Source organism: Adiantum capillus-veneris, chromosome 5 (genome assembly GCF_014529385.1).
Source record: "Adiantum capillus-veneris isolate H3 chromosome 5, ASM1452938v2, whole genome shotgun sequence".
Lineage (NCBI taxonomy): Eukaryota > Viridiplantae > Streptophyta > Polypodiopsida > Polypodiales > Pteridaceae > Adiantum > Adiantum capillus-veneris.
The window spans coordinates 85,090,330-85,111,604 of NC_140935.1; the positions used below are offsets into that span (position 1 = coordinate 85,090,330).

The window sequence follows — 21,275 nt, forward strand, 5'->3', positions numbered from 1 at the left end:
ACAAAGGCGTACAATGGCAGTTTCCACAAGTAACGTACAATCCAGCAGACAATGCGCTCAAACAAGCGCCAAATGATGCATACCCACAACAACTGCAAGTGACACCACTTCTAGTATATCACTGTACTCGAGCTACCTGTACTTGTGTGAATCACATGTACCTGTCCCTGTAACCTGTAACCTGTAACCTGTAATCCCGAATCTCGAAGCTTGAAGCTCGAAGCAGAAGGTACTCGAAGAAGATCCTCCATGGGGGCACCAAAAGAATGTGAGCGAGATGGAAACACACAGAACGCCTTTATAATGACCCGACACACACTCTTGGAATGATACACACACACACACACACACACACACACACACTATGGGGCACCACTCGGCTTACACAACCCACATGGCCGAGACAGGGAACACACCGATGGAGTGAGAGGAGAGAGACTACCCATTTACCCACTCCACAGAGAGAGAGAGACACACACACACACCCAAAAAACTCAGCTCAAAAGAGGAGAATTTATGATGTTTATATACAACTGAGCTTGGGCCAACACCAATGGGGCAAATAGCTCACACAATATGGGTAAAATAAGCCAGATACAATCACAAATTGGAGCAGAAGCTTCGCTCATAGGATAAACTTACACAGCAAAAAACCAATGAGGAATTTGGCAAAATGGACAGCGCCATCGCATCCGGAACGGCCCAAAACCCCAGTCTACAATGTCAAAGTGCTCAAATCCGACCTCGGATGAGCAGTTTACGGCCAAAACAGTCTCCAAAAACCCCAAAAACTCAGTTGCGGATGTTCCTCCTCTCTTCTCTATGTTTTTCCTGGTCTTCTCTCTATTTTTTTAGTTCCCACACTTAGCTTTATTACTTGGGCACCCTTGGCCTTTTAGTTGACCTGAAACGGAGAACCGGCCAAAAACTAACCTCGCAGTGCATAGTTGTCACCCTGCTGCATCCATCCGCACACTTGGCACTCAACTTTTGCCAATAATGCATCCCGCCACCTCGTGAAGTGGACCCAAAATATGGTCCTCATGATGAACTTTCTGCATAATTATCACAAGAAAACACCCACGTTGTGTCCGTACTCATCCACGTGCAAATATTGACCCCATTAGACCTCTTGACGCCCGCCACTAGATGCCATCTGACGTACGTGCTTAGCTCATGTCGTCGGCCCACGGATAGCTTCCTCGAGAAGTTTTACACGCTACCAACTCCTCAATATTATATAGAAAACACACTAGTACTGGTAATAGTGAAAATCGATGCACTATGTACACCCTGTCCTACCTATACACACGTGGGCCCCACATAACCACCTGGCTCTGAAAAATGGGCAATTCTTTATTTTATGCACCATGCATGTGTATATACATATGTGCAATCCCTTGATCCAAAAAACTCCTAACAATGTTGTGGACGTGCCACAACACGACATCCACCCCCTCAAAACCTGCACATCCTCCGGCATGTGCCATCCTCAACAAAATCTAGCATATACACCATCCTTTGTATGCCTCATCTTAACTTACGGCTCGTGCATAATGAGCGTCGTATACATTTGATCGATTGACAAACCTATCAAGGCTTGCTTTATGCCATGCTCAGTCTCTAGGCTTTTATCAAAGTGACGTCATTTGGAACACAATTATCTTCTTGTAGAGTTTGACCATTAACCAAGTCCATGGCATCGATACTTGTGGATTCTTTCTCTGTCTAAAAGATTGAATGTCTAGTGAGAGCACGTGCTCTACCAATTATTGGTAATATTCTTTAGGACCTGAATACATGGCAAATTTCGCAATGACTTCCCAGAATTTTGAAAGGTTCTCCTTGAAAGTTGAAGAAAACTCTTCACCCATTGTGGAGCTGTGGCATGTGGACCGATATCACAGAAAGGGACGTATGGTTTCACATCAAGCACTGGTGTGCCATGAATAAGGTCCACCCCTGAGATTAATAGCATGCATTCATGAATTTTGCTACGCATGATCATTGCAATTCATCAGCCGATTATTCTTGGCAATGGGATTTCGCCCCACTCTGCGTGCAGGTAGCACAATTGATTGTATAGATGTCACTCAACATCTGTAGCTTTCTGCACGTTTACATATGCGTCTCTAGAGACACAAGGAGATGCTATTTGAATCGCATGTTTTTCTGACACATTTTGACATATGCATAAGACCACTGCCAACTCAAGATAAGCTCAGCTAAACACTAAAAATTCCAAGAATTATCCTTTGATCACTCATACTCATGAATTGCCACCATTTGTCATCAATATAACCTAATGAATTGGCTCAAAACGACCACAATTTGCATGCATATCAACCAAAGATCGTCAAGCATGACAATTTTTACCAAAAATCCAATTCTACGAACGTTGTGGTATATTTTTATCCTTCCTGTGAGGTGCCCCAGTACTATCACAAGTTTTCAGTATGCTCAAAAAGTTCATTGCATCTGGAAAGTGTAACCTCATCTTTCTATAGTATCTGAATGCTTCCTCGTTATGCTTGTACTGCACGTACCCTGCATTCCCTGTAATCAAAGTTGTCCAAGAAACAATATCACTATTTGGCTCCATGCATAACTCTTGACTTTCCTCTATTGTCCCCAGCACCCTAGAGACTTTTAGGACATGAACAAATGTAATTTGGCTTATTTGTGTTGCATGCACAAAAGCAAACAAGCTCGTCAAAATGTGTTGCAATTTTAGAAGGATACCACAGTTCGCATACATATCAATCAATCAATGCATTCCTGATCGTAACCTCAGCCGCCGAAACCAAACCCCTTTGAAAATTTCAACATCCACTTTCTTTGCTTTTATGAGGCCCTTATATAACTACCCTTATGCTGCATTTTCACAGAAAGAAAAAGGGAACTCGGCCCAATCCCATGCTGACTACATCCAGCAAACAATGCGCCCCATGAAACCACGTTCTGATTAAGCTATTCACCAAGGACCTTGTATGTCTCATACCTCCCATATTTGATTGCTCACAAAAATTTCTGAGAACTTAATCTACATATGTCCCAAATTTCCCATAACCCGTCACGTTCCTTGAGATCGCCCCTCGAAGATACATATGGATCTTGCCCTTAGCTTGGGTTCCTGCACCCGGATCAAAAGGCTCCAAAAGATGATGTAGCACAAACCATTGACTTGCATCCTTTCAATGTAGCACCAGGCTTTTTCACCATGACTATGTTCAACATATCCTGCAATCAGTGTAGTCGACAAGACCACATTTTGAAATGGAATTGTTAAACACTCTCTATTAGCCTCTGAGCTTCTGCAAGGGCATTGCACTTTGCATACATGTCTATGAGGGAATTATACTTCTCTGGCAAGTCTTGTCTCTTAGTTTGAAGATGTATTTCTACACCTTGCTCTAAAGCTTGTATGCTGCCAAAAACTCCCATAACACATGTAAAAGTTACTGCATTTGAAGAGATGCCCCTCACTAGGCATTTTCTTGAAAATATGAAATGCTTGCCCGCCATGATCACCCTTGACAAACAAGGGAGCTGCCAATAAAGGCATCCACCTTAAGACACCCTGCATAAACTTCCAACATCCCCAAAAGCAACCCAGTAATTGACCAATTGTCATACGTTTAGGGCTCTTATCTTGGCATTGGATTCCACCTGGATCAAACGGCATTAGAAGAGTCTTCATTACATTATAACCCACATTGATTCCTCCTACATCAAAGGGAATATGCAGCAACCTGGCATCTCCTAACTTGCTTTCATCATTGCCCAAAAGTTTTATAGACTGCATGTCAACCTCAACCTCATATACACATTCTGCTGCATAAAAAATATGATTCATACCCTCCTGAACCTGGATTTGCAATCCATCATGGCTTAGCTCCCGAATTTTCTACACAGCTTGTAATTGCTTTTGATAATCCTCGACAACTTTCCCATTCTTGTACTCATATATATCCTTCTTCTCTTTGACCATGTCTACTTTATATGGCTCCTCGTATATGACATCAAGTATGCCCTTATCTACTGATTGCACTAGCTCACTCTTTTGCAGTAGACACTCACTTGTTTCAGTGTCAATTGTTACCAAAATGCATTTATGACTTGCACAGCTTGATACATCCTGCAAAGTTTGAGTACTATGATCATATTCTTCAGATTTTGATGCGGAAACTTCACTTATTACCAATAGATATGTACAACCAAGATCCTTTGATTGAAACTCGTATTCTTCCTCCAAAAAGTAATCCGTATACTCACATTTGAGAGCCGCTTCAAAGTCTTTCCAACTCTCTGCATGTTGTGTCTGAAGCTATCCACATGGTTTTCAAAATAGTCCAAATGAGAGCACTTTGTATGTCAAGTGAGTAGATGGTGTTGTTGTATTTATTTTTCTCTAGATTGATGACATTATGCTTATTGGTCTAAGGACATATTGCTGATTTTTAGGTGTATTTGAATTCCTCTTTTGAAATGTTTGATTTGAATCTTTCACATCATTATTTGGGCATACAATTTAAGTAAAGTGATGGAGATATTGTGACAAGGTATACTGAGACATTGGTGCACAGATTTGGCCTTGAGGAATGCATGCCTATTGCTAATCTATGGAAACAATTTTGAAGCTTAGAATTCATGATGCTGAAGAGAGTACTTTGATGTCACGTTCTATCAGCAAAGCATTGGTGGCCTGATTATGTATGCATTACAAGGCCAAAAGTTCAATAGCAATCTTGAAAGTCATCATATATATGGATAACCCAAAGTCAAAGCATTGGAATGTAGTTAAGCGTATCTTTCACTACTTGAGTGGTACTACACATATTTGGTTGAGGTTCATTGCCACTAGCTTTGCATGCTTTAATGGACTCGAATTGGGCTAGTTGCTACGACACACAAGTGGCCACTAGTGGTTCTTGTTTCATGCTTGGAAACTTATGTATATCTTGGTTGGGCAACATGCAATTACAATGGCCACTACTAGTTGTGAGGCTGAATACATAATAGCTTTGGTAGCTACATGTATTATGACTGACTTGGTTTTGGACAACATTCTTCCAAATCACTATCTTCACTAACAATCAGAGTGCTTTGCTGGTTGCAAAGAGCCCAATGTTCCATGTGTTAACCGACCACGGAGACCCTTGTTATGATGTGATTACAGGTCAGGCAGTGGAGTCAGCACCAAGGAAATATGAGACTTGGTGACTGCCCAACGCTCCCCATCGCTTGGTACTGACCTTGGTGTTAAAGTCATCACAAGCAGCAATGGAGTCAGCACCAGGTGAATAGGAGGCTTGGTGACTGCCCAATGCTCCTCATCGCTCGGTTCTGACCTTGGCAAATGGACGCCATATCACATTGTTGTGAGTCAGGAATCGGGCTTGTCAGTCCTATAGGTGCTTGGGTGATCGCCGATGAGAGGCACACACACATATCTCATTTGACACTATTTTTACTTTGACTGGCCAGTGTGGACGCCTATGTGTGAATGGGCCAGTCTCATATAAGAAGGCCATTGTAACCTAAATCTTGTATTCTGAAAGGGTGCATGCTAAAGAAGAGTGCTCTTGCCTTATCTCCATCCTCTTCTCCATCGTGTACGCATGAGTGTGTGTGTATGTGTCTGTGTGTATGCTTGAGAGAGGGGGATAGAGAGTGTATATGCAATTGAGCATTACGGCGGCATCGACAGTGGCAAAGCACGGTGGTGGCATCTCCCTCCTCTTCGCGGCCAGGAATCCTTCATGGCAACGAGTGTAGAGCGGTGAGTGACACACCCTTGCTCCCTTTGAGCTTGCTAGGTTAGCCTAGTTGAGTGCTTGGAGCCCTCTGTGGCTCGCACACGATGCTCGGCAAGTCCCTAGCTCCGACACGTGTGGCAAACATGCACATTTTTGGCACCGTTTTCGGGGAGTTTCCTTGCACCAAGCTTGAGAAGCACTCTGGGCTACCCCATGAAGTCATTTAGTGTATGTAGGAAAGGTAGAGAAATGTGGTGCATGTGTGTGTTTTTGGTGTAATTCTGTCAAAAATGCTATGTTCTATTGTTGTATCCTGTTAATTTCTGCCGTGTTTTGTTGTTCAATCAAGTTATATGTTTTGTTGTGCAGTCAAGCTCTTGTTTTAGTTTTGTCTCACACGATTCTGGAAACAGGTCCATTATCCCAAGGCAGTACCACTCAAGACCCTCCTATCGCATCTAGTGACTCTTCCTTTGACTTACAACATCATGGAGGGCAACATAAACCTGGGACATAAGTGGATTTTTGCAACCAAGTGTACTATCGATTGGGGAACGAGGAGTATCACGACACAGAAACAAACTCTCAGCTCTGCCACTCAAGCGATAGTCCCTGAGTTATCATCCTCCTGAGGGAACACAAAGTAGAACATTGCATATCCAAGAGGTTGAAACATCCGTCCCTATAGCACAACCCTCTAGAGCTTCAACTCTCCTGGTTGAAACAAAGAATGAAGCACCCAAGACTCCGCGTGAATTGTCAAGGGCAACATACAAATGGGTCCCTAAAGCTTTGTTGACAACCACTTTTGATGTTCAATTTGGTTAAAAACAGAAGCCTTGTAAGAGACGCCCCACTTGCCTCAAGAAATGTAAGGAAACGTTATGTTGGATTCCTAAGCGACTATTAGAAGCCCAAGGCTACTATGACAGGAATGATCAAATCTGGGTGTCTAAATGTAAATTGTGTCCTGCCTTGTCACCTATCGGCCCATGTGAGTCGGATCTTGTATCTATGGAGACGATTGAAGATAACGGGAAGGGAAAGATCACAGATACTACACACATCTTCCATAGCTAGCTTGGGTACCAAAGTGAAACGATTTGTATTACTTAGCTTAGGAATAGGGAACTCAAATGAAGATTCATGTAGTTCATCCACGGATATACAAGCTTCTACACAACCTTCACCTACTGCTGTAAATATCCAAAAAAACAAGAAAGAATTAGCACCTCCCATTGTGAGTTCACCACCTAAAGCAAAGTTACAAGTGAGATCGTGGGAGAGTACCTTACCACCCTTGCAACTTGATGAAGTTCTTAGGATGGTGGAAAACTATTGGTCAAAGTCTTCACCCATTACAACTTGGAACAATTGATTTCAAAAAGTGACGAAAACCTTCCAAAAAGTATGATCTATCCAAGGAAGGGGGGAGTGTTTATTGACATCCATCATTCGATTACTTCCCTTTTAACCTCATCCATATGAACCTTGACTAGCTCAATGTGCTTGCTAGCCAATATGTCTCGTATCACATGATAACGGACTTCTATGTGTTTTGCCTTCCTCCCTGGCCTCTCCACTCTCCAATTGCGGGACTGTATATATATAGCTTTATACTTAACCAAAAAAAAAGTAGTAAAAGAGCAAGAGTGACTAGCAACGATAGTGCACCCTATCGGACCCAACATATAGCCCAAATGCACCATGTCACGACAAGCAGCACCAGAAAACAATACTCATGTTTTAGAGACCTAACCAAATCTATCTGTGTTCCCAGAGATGGCTAGTTCACCAGAGACATGCGCTTCTATTTTTCATGAAAGGTACCCTTTTTACTTTTCTCAAGTGTTTCACATATGCTACCCTGTACCTTCTTGTGAATGGGATTTGATAGAGAGACTTGCGTGTGAGAAAAATTTTGAGGAGTTAGAATGGATGATACGTCTATGGACTACTAGTGATCTCTACCCAATAACGTCTGTTTCTTCAGTGACACATGCCTATTCTTTTGCACAAAATGAGTATCAATGCATTGTGAGGTTCTTGATTAACATATGTGTACAAGAAGATGATGAAGAATCCATAATAGAAACTGAGGAAGACTATGGCCTCATTGCAAATGATTTTGTTTATCTAGATGATGAGGATAGAGGCCTAGCCTTAGGGATACCACCCGGTCTATATAATATCCTCTTCCCTTGACTACATAAGTGGTAATGGATAGGTAGGTTAGGGGTCTAGATTTTGTTTCAGCTTGTTTTTATTGATTTTTTTTTGTCTTTTCATACTAACATGCCTCTTGGAGGTATAGTGCCTTGTTGCTTGATATTGTTGTGTAGGCTTATATGGCTCTCCATCCACATGGCTGAGGGTATCTTCTTGAACAAAATGAGCAACTCCATACCTCCAAGTGTACTACTTTCCATGATTCATGCTTGTGGATAGTTATATTTGCTGATTGTGGTTTTCCATGGTTTGATTAAATGTATTTAGTTATGTCTTATTATCTGCCATTACAGATGTATAAATTTGCCTTTGCTTAAGTTGATAAACTGGAGTTTAGTCATATAGATGAGCCTTGAGGTTAGGAGGCCGTGACTTTAGGTTAACTCATTTACTTGAGTACTAGTCCTTGTTGATAAAATTATCCGATTGTCTGAAACCTTAGGAGTGTTTTAGGCATAGAGAATCTTGCTCACTTAAACAACAAAAGACGCTAGTAAGAATACAAAGGAAATGGAAGAAAAAAGAAAGAGTTCCATAAAGTAAACTCTTAAGATGGAAGAGAAATCTCGGCTTGATTTGACACTTCACTCACATGTATTGTCTATCGTATTAGAGCCCTAAAGGTTCCCAATGTGGACGCTTTTCTTTGAGAAGCAAAAAGCCCCGGGCAGACAAAATAAGCACATATGGCAAAAAAATTTGAATTAAAAAAACAAAAGCAAAATGACATGAAAAAGACTTCCATTAAGCTTAAAGTGAAAAATTCAAGCTCTTGTTTGGAGTTGTGAGAGTTAGTTGACATCAAAGCTGAAAGGCACAATTAGGGAATCTTGCATTTAGATAATCTTCCTAACTTCGCTACTACTAAAGTAGTTGTTTTAACCTTAGCCATAACTAACTAATTGATAGACTCATCCATAAGCCCAAAACTCTGAATTGATTACTTTCATCAAAGTGCAATTTATTTGTCCTTAATGGCAGTGTAGCATTTCCGAGATTTTTGCATCTACTCATTTCCTCATGTACTTTACATTCCCCTCATGCTTTATTGCCATATAGTTTCACTTGTATACTCTCACGCTGAACTTGTTGTGCAGACAATCTATCCTAAATGGTCTATCACCTCAACAAATGGGCTTCACCTCACTAGCTTTCGAGGACTGAATCTACATCAGGAAGGGGGGCATGTTAGCCGACGATGGAGACCCTTGTTATGATGTGATTGCAAGTCAGGCAGTGGAGTCAACACCGGGCGAATATGAGACTTGGTGACTGCCCAACGCTCCATATCGCTTAGTGCTGACCTTGGTGTTAAAGTCATCTCACAAGCGGTATTGAATTCAAAATAGGAGTCTTGGCGACTGTCCAACGCTTGGTTCTGACCTTGGCAAATGGACGCCAGCTCAGTTAACACCCACGAACGCCATATCACATTGTTATGAGTCAGGGACCGGGCTTGTCGGTCCTATAGGTGCTTTGGTGATTGCCGATGAGAGACGCACCACACATCTCATTTGACACTATTTTTACTTTGACCGGCTAGTGTGGACGCCTATGTGTGAATGGACCAAAATCATATAAGAGGGCCATTGTAACCTAAATCCCGTATTCTGAAAGGGTGCATGCTAAAGAAGAGTGCTCTTGCCTTATCTCTGTGTGCTCACGAGTGTGTGTATGCTTGAGAGAGGGGGAGAGAGAGTGTATGTGCGATTGAGAATTGCACCGGTATCGGCAACGGCGAGGCGGGTGAGTGCGGTGGCAACGGCTCCCTCTTCTTCGCGACTAGGAATCCTTCACGATGGCGAGCGTGGAGCGGTGAGGGACACACCCTTGCTCCCATTGAGCTTGCTAGGTTAGCTTGGTTGAGTGCTTGGAGTCCTCTGTGGCTCGCACACGGTGCTCGGCAAGTCCCTAGCTCCGACATGTGCGGCAAATGCGCACACGATGCTTGCACAAAAAACATTGCGGTGCATTACCATTATATCAGGGAGAGACTCTTTCTAGGAGAGGCCACCTTGGCTTATGTGCCTGCACGAGCCAACCTTGACGATCGTTTCACAAAGGCTTTGCCTCATGAGAAGTTTGAAGCCTCTTGCAAAGCTTTGGGGTTACTCCCCTTTGTGGACTGATCACATAGGGTCTAGCACTTCCCTATACATGAGTCTAGGTCATGTTCATCGCATCACTCCTAAAGGGAATTTGCGACCATATTATGATAGTGAAGTGGGTGAACACACTTAGGACCCACCAAGGCACTCTTTTCCCTTGTTAAAAGGTTTTTTCTTTTTGGCCATGAACAACTAGATCAGTCTCTTGTATATCATATATAATTTCAATCTAACTACTCTCCTAGAAGTCTTTATAGGAGGCACATTGTACATCTTTCATTAGAGATTGTAGTAGCATGATAACCCAGTATTCAATTTCTTGTTTGAATAATCCTTTTTTATCATTGAAGTCTCTTTAATGATCATGAATTGTACATTTAATTACCACCTTATTCTCAACAAGTCACATGCATTTTAACTATGCATTTTCCCATTTGTGTTATACATACCACTATACTGGGTAGTCTCAAAATAGTTTTGCTAATCACTATTCTTGCCTAGGTGAAGACCAAAACCACTTTGTTCCTTGAAGAATCCATAGTGATGCACCTCTAATCTCTAATCACATCAAGGTAGTGCCCTACTTAGGATCTAGACCCCAAATATCTTGATTGGACTAGCCTACTAAGGGCTTCTTGCCTTTTAGGCCCCTTCAATTTTAGCAAGATTTCAAGCTCCTTGGTCCTTGCTCCCTTTGTCTCCATGCTCTTTCCACCCAACTAAGTAGTTTAGGTTTTCTCTTCATTTGCGCATTGATAGACGCTTGTTGACTCATGACTTTCTCTTGAGGTGAAAGTGATACTTGTACTCAAAATTGTAGGACTTGTACAGTTTCACTTCCATCGAATTCTTTCCAAAATGTCCAACACCATCACATTGAAGCAAGCAATTGGGAAGAATTGGAAACCACTATAAGGCAACAACCTCTCATATTTCATGCTTAAACTCGACCACTAAGCAAACACACATAAAAGTAGATTGTGGAGCATTTGGATGGAAACACGAGACATGCATTAGAAAGCTAATGATCACCAATATAGTAATAGAGCGAAAAACTAAGCGTTGCATTAGGAGCCATAATCACAAATCTATAGAAAATCTCTAGAGCTCCAAATAAATTGTCTCTCTTAGGCAAGGTTAGATAGTGCTACACATGTTCAAATGTTATATCCTACTTTTATCCACACTTTACATGCTACTGTAAGAACCATGTTTCTACTTTTGCGTCGTTGTCTGGATGCCAAAGGTCTTGAGGGCTCTTGTATTCACTTTATTTATTACCTAGGCTCACTAATGGACAAGGGCAATACAATCTCCAACTGAGCTCTTTCAACTATACATCTCATCTATGGATTGTATCCGATACATTCTTCATGTAGTCCACCTTCAATCTTCATAACTTAGGACAAATTCAAATTTTACAAAGCGTTTTCACTTTGCAATGATGTCTGTTTCACACGAAAAAACTGCTAGAAGCAATAATACTTATTGTTAAAGTGTTTCCCAATAAGAAAGTTCTACTACTCTTCGACGGTGCGTTTGTGCTCATGTGGAATTGCGCAAACTTTTTGCTTCCCTTTCTTCCCTGACTTGGGAGGGGAGCGACTCCTTGCCCTTTTTTCCTTTCCGTTCCCTCTTCTAACGCTAAGAGGCGGTTTTCGTTTTTTGGGCCTCTAAGCCGAGGCAGAGCCAAAATAAAGTGAAAATGAAAATGAGTGATGATGTGAGGGCTATACGAAGTGGCCCCTAAAGGACACAAGCTTGGCTATGAACTATGCACCGTGTGACCAATATCTAATAAGAAATCCAATCGAAGTGGTGGCTTGTAATAAAATGATGCTCGTCAGGGGTGGGAGAGGTTAAACTATATGTGGGATTATTAAAAGGGGCCGGGGCAGGCAACAGCGAGAGTCCAGAGGCAGGCTCGATACGAATTAAAAATGGGCCGCTTCAAAGTTCAGCCTTCAGGCTTTCTCTCTCTCTATCTGTGAATGGTATCCTCGAAAATGATGCCTGGAGAGCAGGTCGTACAAAACCGACCCAATTTTGTGTGCCACGTGGGCCCGCATCAACGGCTCTACGTCACCGTATTGGCCCCCAGCACGTGGGCGCCCATGCACCCCTACCGTTCATCGGCTTCTCAGTTGACGTGGCAGCAACCGATTGGTTTCGGGGCCTGGTTCATTGCAATCAGTGAGAGCGCATTTTTACAGGTGGCTCTTGATTTTGTCAGGGGATTGTCGACACGTCGGCCCCCCATTTCCAAACCTTTCCTTTTCTTTCTTTTAAATCATTGCCCTCAACTTAAGCCTTTGTTTATTTGCAAAGAGAAACCTTATACGGTTCCTCTACTTATTATATATCTTAATTTTATTAATCAATCCCCCTCCTCGGGACCCCAAGCCTATCCAAATTGCCTATCTATCTATTTCTCTATTACTATTTTTGCCTTGAACTTCTACTCTACATTATCCTTCTTGCACCTTGTCCCACAATTTCCCACACCCACACTCCCCCCCAAAACCCTTGACCTTGGGACTTGCATCTCTCTCTCTCTCTCTCTCTCTCTCTCTCTCTCTCTCTCTTTTTGGTGAAAATCCTTTTGTTACATATTTACATTCTCTCTCTCTCTCTCTCTCTCTCTCTCTCTTTTGTGAAAATCCTTTATATTTACATTCTCTCTCTCTCTCTCTCTTTTTTTTGTGAAAATCCTTTTGTTACATATTTACATTCTCTCTCTCTCTCTCTCTCTCTCTCTCTCTCTCTCTCTCTCTCTCTCTCTCTAGTGCGTGCGCGCGCATACACACACACACCTCCCCCCTCCACTCCTCATCACCTCTCTTTGCACTCTTCCTCCAGGCTCCAAGTTCCCACACGCCCATGCTAATTGCAAGTGCAAAACTACAATTCTTCTAGAAGACTCTAGCCATGTGTTGTGCCTCAGTCGCAACTTGGCTTGCATTGACCATCTATATGTGTACCATTTTTAGAGTGGACTCCAATTGATTTTGCTAGAACTCCAAATTTCCAAAGACACTCTATGAGCTATGTGGTTGCAAGTTGCCCTTTTAACAAACTAAAAGCTCTTCAAAAATCTTGTCTAGTGCCCACATGCCCCCTAAGCTTACGACACTGTGGTTAGGTATTTCACTAACTTCATCATCATTGACCCCCTGCTAGCATCTTCTGTAAGGCAACAAGGCCTGTGCTGGAAAGGCTCTTTTGATGTGCAAAAACTCATATTACATCCTGCATTGAAACTATATATATATGGGAGCACCATGGGAGTGGTAATAACTGACTATAGTTTACTCTATTGCAATCATCTGTAGCATCTCAAGAAGCTCCGAGCGCAGCTCTTCTCGAGATTCATATTACTTGAGGCCCAAAAATAAGTACCAAAGGGTTGTTTACTTTATTGAAACCCATGAACCACTTGTGAGCGTGCACTTGCAAATTGGTAAAGAAACAGATCCCAATTATAAAGCAAGAGGTGCCCATATTGGGAGACAATGCACCATATGGAGCCTCAAACCTCTAGTAAGCTTATGGCCTTTATTTAGGCTTTCACCTTGCTCTTTTAGCCACAAACCACGACATGGACAATGCAAAAGTGTTGGAATCTTTAAAAATTAACAAGTACAAAGGTAGAAGGGACAAATCTCTTTGATTGGCTTTCCTTTGATTGTTGTCAACTTGTCAAATCATGATATAGGCACATAACAGTGCTTGAGCGTGCACTTGAAATCATTAACATCAACCTTAATACATTGAAACTAGACTCTACATCAACTTCTCCCCTTAAAACATTTCCTTCCCAGTACTTAAGCGTTATGTTGAAAGGAAACAACAACCCCCCCCCCCCCCCCCCCCCAAAAAAAAAACAAAAAAACAAAAAAGAAAAAAAAAGAAAAAAAACACACACACACACACGTGCATGCGTGCATGCGCACTCACACACAGACACCCCCATCAAGATGATAGTTTTTGAGTATATCTAGTTCTCAAGTACCTAGCTCTAAAGAAGAATGGCCTACATCTATGAAGGTTCAACAAGTCACAAGAAAGGCTCTAAAACCCAACCAACAACCCCCCCCCCCCCCCCCCCCCCCCCCACCACCACAAAAACAAAACCACCCAAAACCCAAAAAAAACTCACAATTGTGAGTGATTGTATTATATAGTCACCAACATATATACAAATTAGCCTCAAGCTAAGGTAGAGCCTTGAGGTACAAAGGGTTACAATCAAGCTTAGTTAGAAGTACCTAGTAGCTTACTATTGCGCATGGCTCAACCGGATGGCGAGGGTTGCTTTAAGTCAATCTTCCACGCTATGCCTTTTAACAACCACAAAAATTAAGTCTTTGCTTTCTTGTACAATCTCTGAGAAGTTAGCCGCAGAGAGGTCGCTATCGAAGACACGACAATTCTTGGCATACCAGATGGATGAAAGCAAGGGATGGTGGTACAAATTTGGTTTTCCTTGACAATACCTTCGACAAGTCTTTGTAGTGAAAATTATCAAAGTCCCAAAAGAAATCACTTATCATATTGTATATCATTGGATGATCTTAAAAAGAAGAATTAAAAAAAACAAACTCCGACAAGTTTTGACACAAACTACAAAAATTTTACCGGTCCCCACTTTTTCATTAGTACCAATAAGGTGGAAAAAAATTGGTCCTTTTTTGTACCACCAAACCATGTTTCAACTAGATATTACTAAAGAAATAACATCTAACAATTTGAGTACAAATTAACAATGGCCCGAGGAGGTCAAGAGGGTGAGACGGTGGCCCTCCCGAGGCTCTAAACTTAATCCCAATAGATAGTGTAATCATGTTATGATCTTTCTCCGATGGAGTACAAATTAACAATGGCCCGAGGAGGTCAAGAGGGCGAGACGGTGGCCCTCCGGAGGCTCTAAACTTAATCCCAATAGATAGTGTAATCATGTTATATGATCTTTCTCCAATGGAGAGTTCTCATTGCAATCAAAATGTTGTGTATGGTTTCCTCTATTTTCCTTCATATACTTTTTTTATTAAAAAAAAAGTATTTGAGCTTGTTTTGAATTAACTCAAAATAATACATGCAAACCCTAGCATATCCTTTGCAAAGGGGCTTCCAACATGTACAAAAAAGGTATGTTACGTCAATGGTCTTAAATCCCTTGGAATTTTCCTTCATATATCTTTTTTATTTTGGGGCAAACTCACAAATAGTGAGTGTTAGAAGAAAATAAAAACTCAAAAAATTTACAAGCACAACCCTGCTCCAATCGAGCAAGGGCAACAACTGTCCCATAGAAAGCATCATCAACAAATAAGAGCATAAAGAGAACCTGGGGTTTTACAGGGAGCCGCCAGACCCACAAAACAAAGGAGGAAAGTAGACACACCTTGGATCCCACCATTTGAAAAGGCCCTGCCACCGCCTTCCACAATGTCCAAAGGAGTCGGGAAGAGAGCAGAGTTGAAAGAAGATTGGCAAGCAACACATCAATAGAAAGATCGCCTGCCACATAGAAGCATTGGATCAATAGAGCCAAAAGAAGGGCGAAGCCCGATAGTCTCCATCACTGGCCAAGTGGCCAAGAACACGGCGCCCCACAAGTCGATTCACCAGTAGGATTCCACCACTCTGATGAACCAAGATTTGGGAAAGGGAGCCATGCCCCATCATAAGAAACCGAGGCTATTGAGGGGACCCAAGCCCTTATGATGGTCCAAACTCGTTGCCACAAACCAGGTCGAATATGCCACACCCCACCTGATTACTCAACAAAGACCGCCATGGGATCTGGCCTCCATTTCCACCTCAAAAGGGGCGGTGGGAGGGAAGACCACTCTTGCTTCAAAAAAGTTGGAGTCGATTCGGTGCGTGCAGATGCATGGGAGGGCTTTTGAGTTCCGAAATGTGTATGGCCCTTGCAATGCAAAGGATAAAGCTCAATTGTGGATGCATCTTAGGGATACTCTGATAGAGGGGGAGTGGCTATTGGTTGGGGATTTCAATATGGTAGAGAAGAGTAAGGACAGTACAGGTTCCACCAATATGCTAACTGGCATTGAAAAATCTAAATGGATGAGCTTGTGTGAGAAGTGGGCTATGGTTGATTTGTTCACCTACACAAGTCTCCAGTATGATCGAACTGCCTCCATGCTTGACAGATGTAATTGCTCTCACCAAACTAACTGGATCCCGTCAATGCTAGAGATGAAGGCGATCTCCACAAAAAGCCTTTTGGATCATATGCTCCTACACATACAACTCAAGAAAGAGAAACGGGAGGGGCAGACCACGAAAGGGGAGAATAAGATTCTTATAATAGGGTCACACATGTTCAAAGACCATCTTTTCAGAAGCCTCACCAAGAAAGCATTGGGTAATCTCGCGAAAAATGTGGATCTCAATAAACCTAAGGCTTGGGATCTATTCACTCAAAGCATTCAAAACGCGATCAAAAGCTCAAGCCCTTGGATTAAAAAAGCAAGTGAGGTGCACCCCAAGCATCTCACAATGGAGGTGGTTTTGCTAACCTCAAGAAACTTTGCTAGGGTAGCTATTGAGAATGAGCACAAGTGTTGGCTTAAAGATAAATCTAACCTAGATAATGAACAACTTGAGGAAATTAAGAAGGCAAGATTGCTCTTGAGGGAAGCACATTGAGGGCTAGAAGCCAGTTAGAGCTCCTGTTTAATGATAGAATTGTGAACTCCTTTGAAATCAAAAGGTCTATAAGCAGGGATGCCCTTTGGACCTGCTGCTTTTAGCCATCAAATCGCATCCTTTTATTACGATGCTCGAAGCTAGTGCTGCACAAGGGGAGTTACAAGGCCCGACTCTACCGAGCAATCACTAGCTCCTGGAAAAATTGTTTGCAAAATATTTGCTCCTCTTGTTGAAGGTGTGCCCCCAGGTTGTCAGGAAAGCTCTGGAGATTGTGCAAACATTTGCCATGGCCTCAGGTTCCAAGTGTAATATTGAGAAGTCAAGGCTGATCTCCCTATAAAAAAACGACTCCTTCCACCCTTTTGTCTAGTTAGGGGAGATTGTCTCAAAAGGGAATATCTTCAGGCACTCGGGGGCCCCCTTGGGGGTGGATGTAACACAAACAAAGATTTCATTGGGTCCTTGAAAAATTCTAAACAAAAATGAGATGGTGGGAGTATGCTCTTCTCCCATTCCCAAGCTGGACCAAATTGATAAATTCATTTATGCTCCCCTATATTGCTTTCACCAGCCCACTTCTCAAGATGGCTAAGTGTCACTAGAAAGAGTCCTTAAAACCTTTAAAGTTATTTTTATGGAAAAACAACACGAAATCCTCTACACCATAGTGGGCCAGATGGGAGTCAGTTGCTCGACCAATGGACCAAGGAGGTCTCGGAATTCTTAACCCAGTTGCTAATGCTGAGGCCCGCTGCACCAACATTGTGGTCTCATTGGCTAAACATGACCAAGCTTGGGTTATGACCAAATATATGATAGATGTAGCTAAACTTGGTTCAAAAGGTGGTAAGCGGAAAGGAGTAGAGTTTCACAACAAACTCTTAGCCCCGACGTGGACTATCCTAAGTCTGGGGGTGATCTTAGGGGAATTGGTAATGAAGTACAAAAGAGCAGTTGGGGTTTTGATGTGGGGGGAAGAAACCAGGTACTTTAAGAACTCCATCTTGCACTGCTCTCTTTGGATCTCTAAAGTTGTGGGACCACCACAAAAGCCCCTATTACTGCCAAAAAAGTGAATAATAAGGGTCCGAATCGGCTAGCTCACTTCTGGGACAGTAACAAGAGCTGAAAAACCATTGACCTTCTGGCAACCCAGTATCAACTAAATGGCTACAAGATATTGTTAGTCAATAGAGTGATAAAAGAGCTTGATAATGTTGTAATGCCAATCTGTGCATCCGAGTTTGAGTGGAATGCCTGGAGATGGCTCGGAAGTAGTCTTTTATGGAAACCCCATTCTAAAGGCATATATCATGAAATTATACATGAGAATAATCGATTAGTAGCCCCCTCAACAAAATATGGAAGAGATAATGGCAGGAAGAACGGTGGGAGGAAGTCATGGAGAACATCTAGAAGCCAAAGTGGCCGCAATTTATGAAGATATTTTTATGGAAGATAATGTGGGGTGCTCTACCAAGGGGTATAAAGATCCAGAGGAGAGTAATTGGGTTAAGTTAATGCTTGGGGTGCAAGATAGATAGTGAGGATCTGGCCCACCTATTCATGGAATGCCAGTCGATCAGAGGCTTGGCATGAAAATCTCTGCAAGTGGGTCCAAAGGACATGGAATATCAGATTCTTCAAGACTCATCTCTTCCTTGGTGGCAAGAAGTTGGAAAGTCCCGCTCTTCTCATCTGCACTCAAACTATCATGTACTTCTTATTTCACCATATATGGCAGGCAAGGCACCGCCATGTGTTTGAAGAAGATCTTGATGTGGCAAGCTTCTCTCACACACACACACTTACACAGGCTGTCTTTTGGTGTGGATGACTTGCACACCTAGTTGACAATATACCTTTTAGATGATTTTGCCTTATCTTGGGCGTAAGGCCTTTCCTTTTGTCTATCTTTATTTGCCCCTCTCTATGCTCATGTACCAAAATTGCCTTTTTTTTTTTTGCTTGCTTGTGAGCCACACTCCTTACTAGCCCATCTCTACCCCCCATCTACGTTCCTTGGAGGCTCGGGTGCATATCAATCACGAATAGACATCAACTAGATTATAATCTTAGGATTCCCTTTATGAGTTGACATATCTAGGTTTCTCGGAGGCTTGGGTACATATCGATCACAAAATGACATCAATTGGCTTATAAACTCACAATTCCTTTTACAAGCTGACATATCTAATATCTTAACCATCATCTGGGGTACACACACACACACACACACACACACACACACACACACACACACACACACACACACACACACACACACACACACACACACACACACACACACTCTTAAGTACGGGTACAATTGTGGCTCTACACTAGAACAAGACCAGCTTACAAACAAAGTCTCACTACCTGACAGAATTGGCAATTTTTTCAAAAAAAAACTCCCATGGGTTGGGCAAGTACTCTATACACATAAGCAATCTGGGACCCCTTTGGACTTAAGCTTAATTTTTTCCCCCTTAAAGGGCATCCGCTTGATTTTGGTGGGATAATCTCCTTCACTAATTGAGTTTCTTAACTCTAAGTCCCCATATGCTAGGGCCCTTCAATAGACGCTTGGCCTCCCCTTGTAAATTCTACGTGTAAAAATGTCTTCCCAAATAGGGATCTTGGCTCATTTATGAGACACATCATACTGGCATGTGTGCACTCTGCACCTCCTACTCCCCGCCCTTCTCTCTTAAAGAACTCTCTCTCTCTAAGGTGAGGGAGGCTCTATACCCCTCACTTAGCCTTGTCTTTTGTGTATTGTGTGTGTATGTGAAAGGGAGTTGTTTTTTGAGGGCTTCCTCTGTTTGGCTGATTACTGTATAGCTATGGAGTTGGTGGAAATTGGGGGTACTTCTCAGGTCAGTAACTTACCAATAACTTCTCATTTTTTATTTTCAACCATAAGACCTATTCTCACTTGGGTGGTGACATGATTAAATTGAGCTTGTTTTTTTTCCCGATGCACTGCCTTGTTTTATATGGTATACCTTGGTTTTGCAGGAAAACGTTTTAATTATTGGTTGGGATTGTTTGGCTTGGGGTTTATTGGCCACGAGCAATAGACCAGCCCGCTCATTTTTTTCATTTTCTCCACCTTTCTCAGACAACTCCGTTGTACCAAGCTCTATAAATAAACCAATTTTTTGACAGACTAGCTCGATATGATTTGACTTGGGAAAAAAACCATGTGGCCTGAGTTGGTAAGTGAGGATTGGGTGATTAGACCCTTGTTGTTGGCAAGATTAAACTAAGTGAATAAGTATCTTTGATACTCCCGACCCAAAAAGACGCCTGTCATGGATTTTTGATTGTTGGTTTTTGTGCACTATGTATGTCATTTCTTGCTGTGGGTGGTTGTTATTGCATCAAGTACCAGGATGTGTTGCTAAATGTGATGATGTTTCCACCTTTAGGATATTCTACTGCTCACTATGGTTTCGATCATAAAACTGTTGCTTATGGATTTTTTAGGCTGGCGGGTATATGCCTATTGATGCAATCTCTGTTTTTAAGGGATATATGTTGGCTTGATAGGCCTAGCTGTGCTTGATACCCGAACCTAAACAGGAGGCATGTATGGTTATGATTAGAGTTGTATCTAATGGTGAAGTATAGGCTACTATGTTCTGCCTGTGATGGTTTTTTTTATAAAGTCATGCACACTTGGTTAAAGCTAGATGTGGTGTTTAGTTTGCTACAACAAGAAAGAGCATGCCAAATTTGCAAAGGGTGTTATGGTGTTATAAGGCTGAGACATAAGTACAAAAAAATCTTTGGGGTTTAAAAAAAGCGGGATATTAGGACACTTGGATCGAAAGGGGTGATGGCCTTCCGATTAGAGTGACATATATATTATTATCTATTTAAGGTCTATTAAAAAATAGGGCTATATAAAAACGTTACATATAACTACGACGGTAATTCAAAAGGATAATACACACCTTGTACCTTACAAAAACACTTTGAACATTTGTTTTAAGTTGAAAAAGCTATAAGATGGACAATGGATAACAACTGATATAGTCTGTTGACACCTGTAAAATGCATTCAAGGCTTACATGCTTGTTGTCTTGTTTGGATGGATGCACGTGAGGACTCTATCCTTTCTTGGAATTTTTTTGGCTTAAAGCAAATCTCTGCCCTTGACATACCAGGATCTTGTCACCTCATGAAACATACACTATACTTCTACACTAGAATGAGACCTTATTCTTATAGCAATGTACAAAAATAGTTCTAAGACTGTGTTATTTTTGTACTAATCATTGTCACTTGTCTAAAGCCAACTATCCTTTGAATTGAAATGTTCATTGATGTTGTATTTTGACATTGGCTTCCTTGACTTCAACATCAATTTTTCTCATTATTGCTCGAAGCATGCATGGGTCTATCCGTGTAAATCTAAGTATGCCAGTGCTCATGTGCTTCAAGACATTTATTGGTTATGGCTAGAAAAGTCTTTAAATGTACTATGGACAAC

The 21,275-nt window shown here is 41.9% G+C and overlaps 1 pseudogene; it reads right to left on the reverse strand.

Annotated features, from left to right (window-relative positions):
• Positions 1–3,285: 3,285 nt before the first annotated feature.
• LOC147457650 (uncharacterized) overlaps positions 3,286–21,275 on the reverse strand; it is a 77,580-nt pseudogene continuing 59,590 nt past the window's right edge.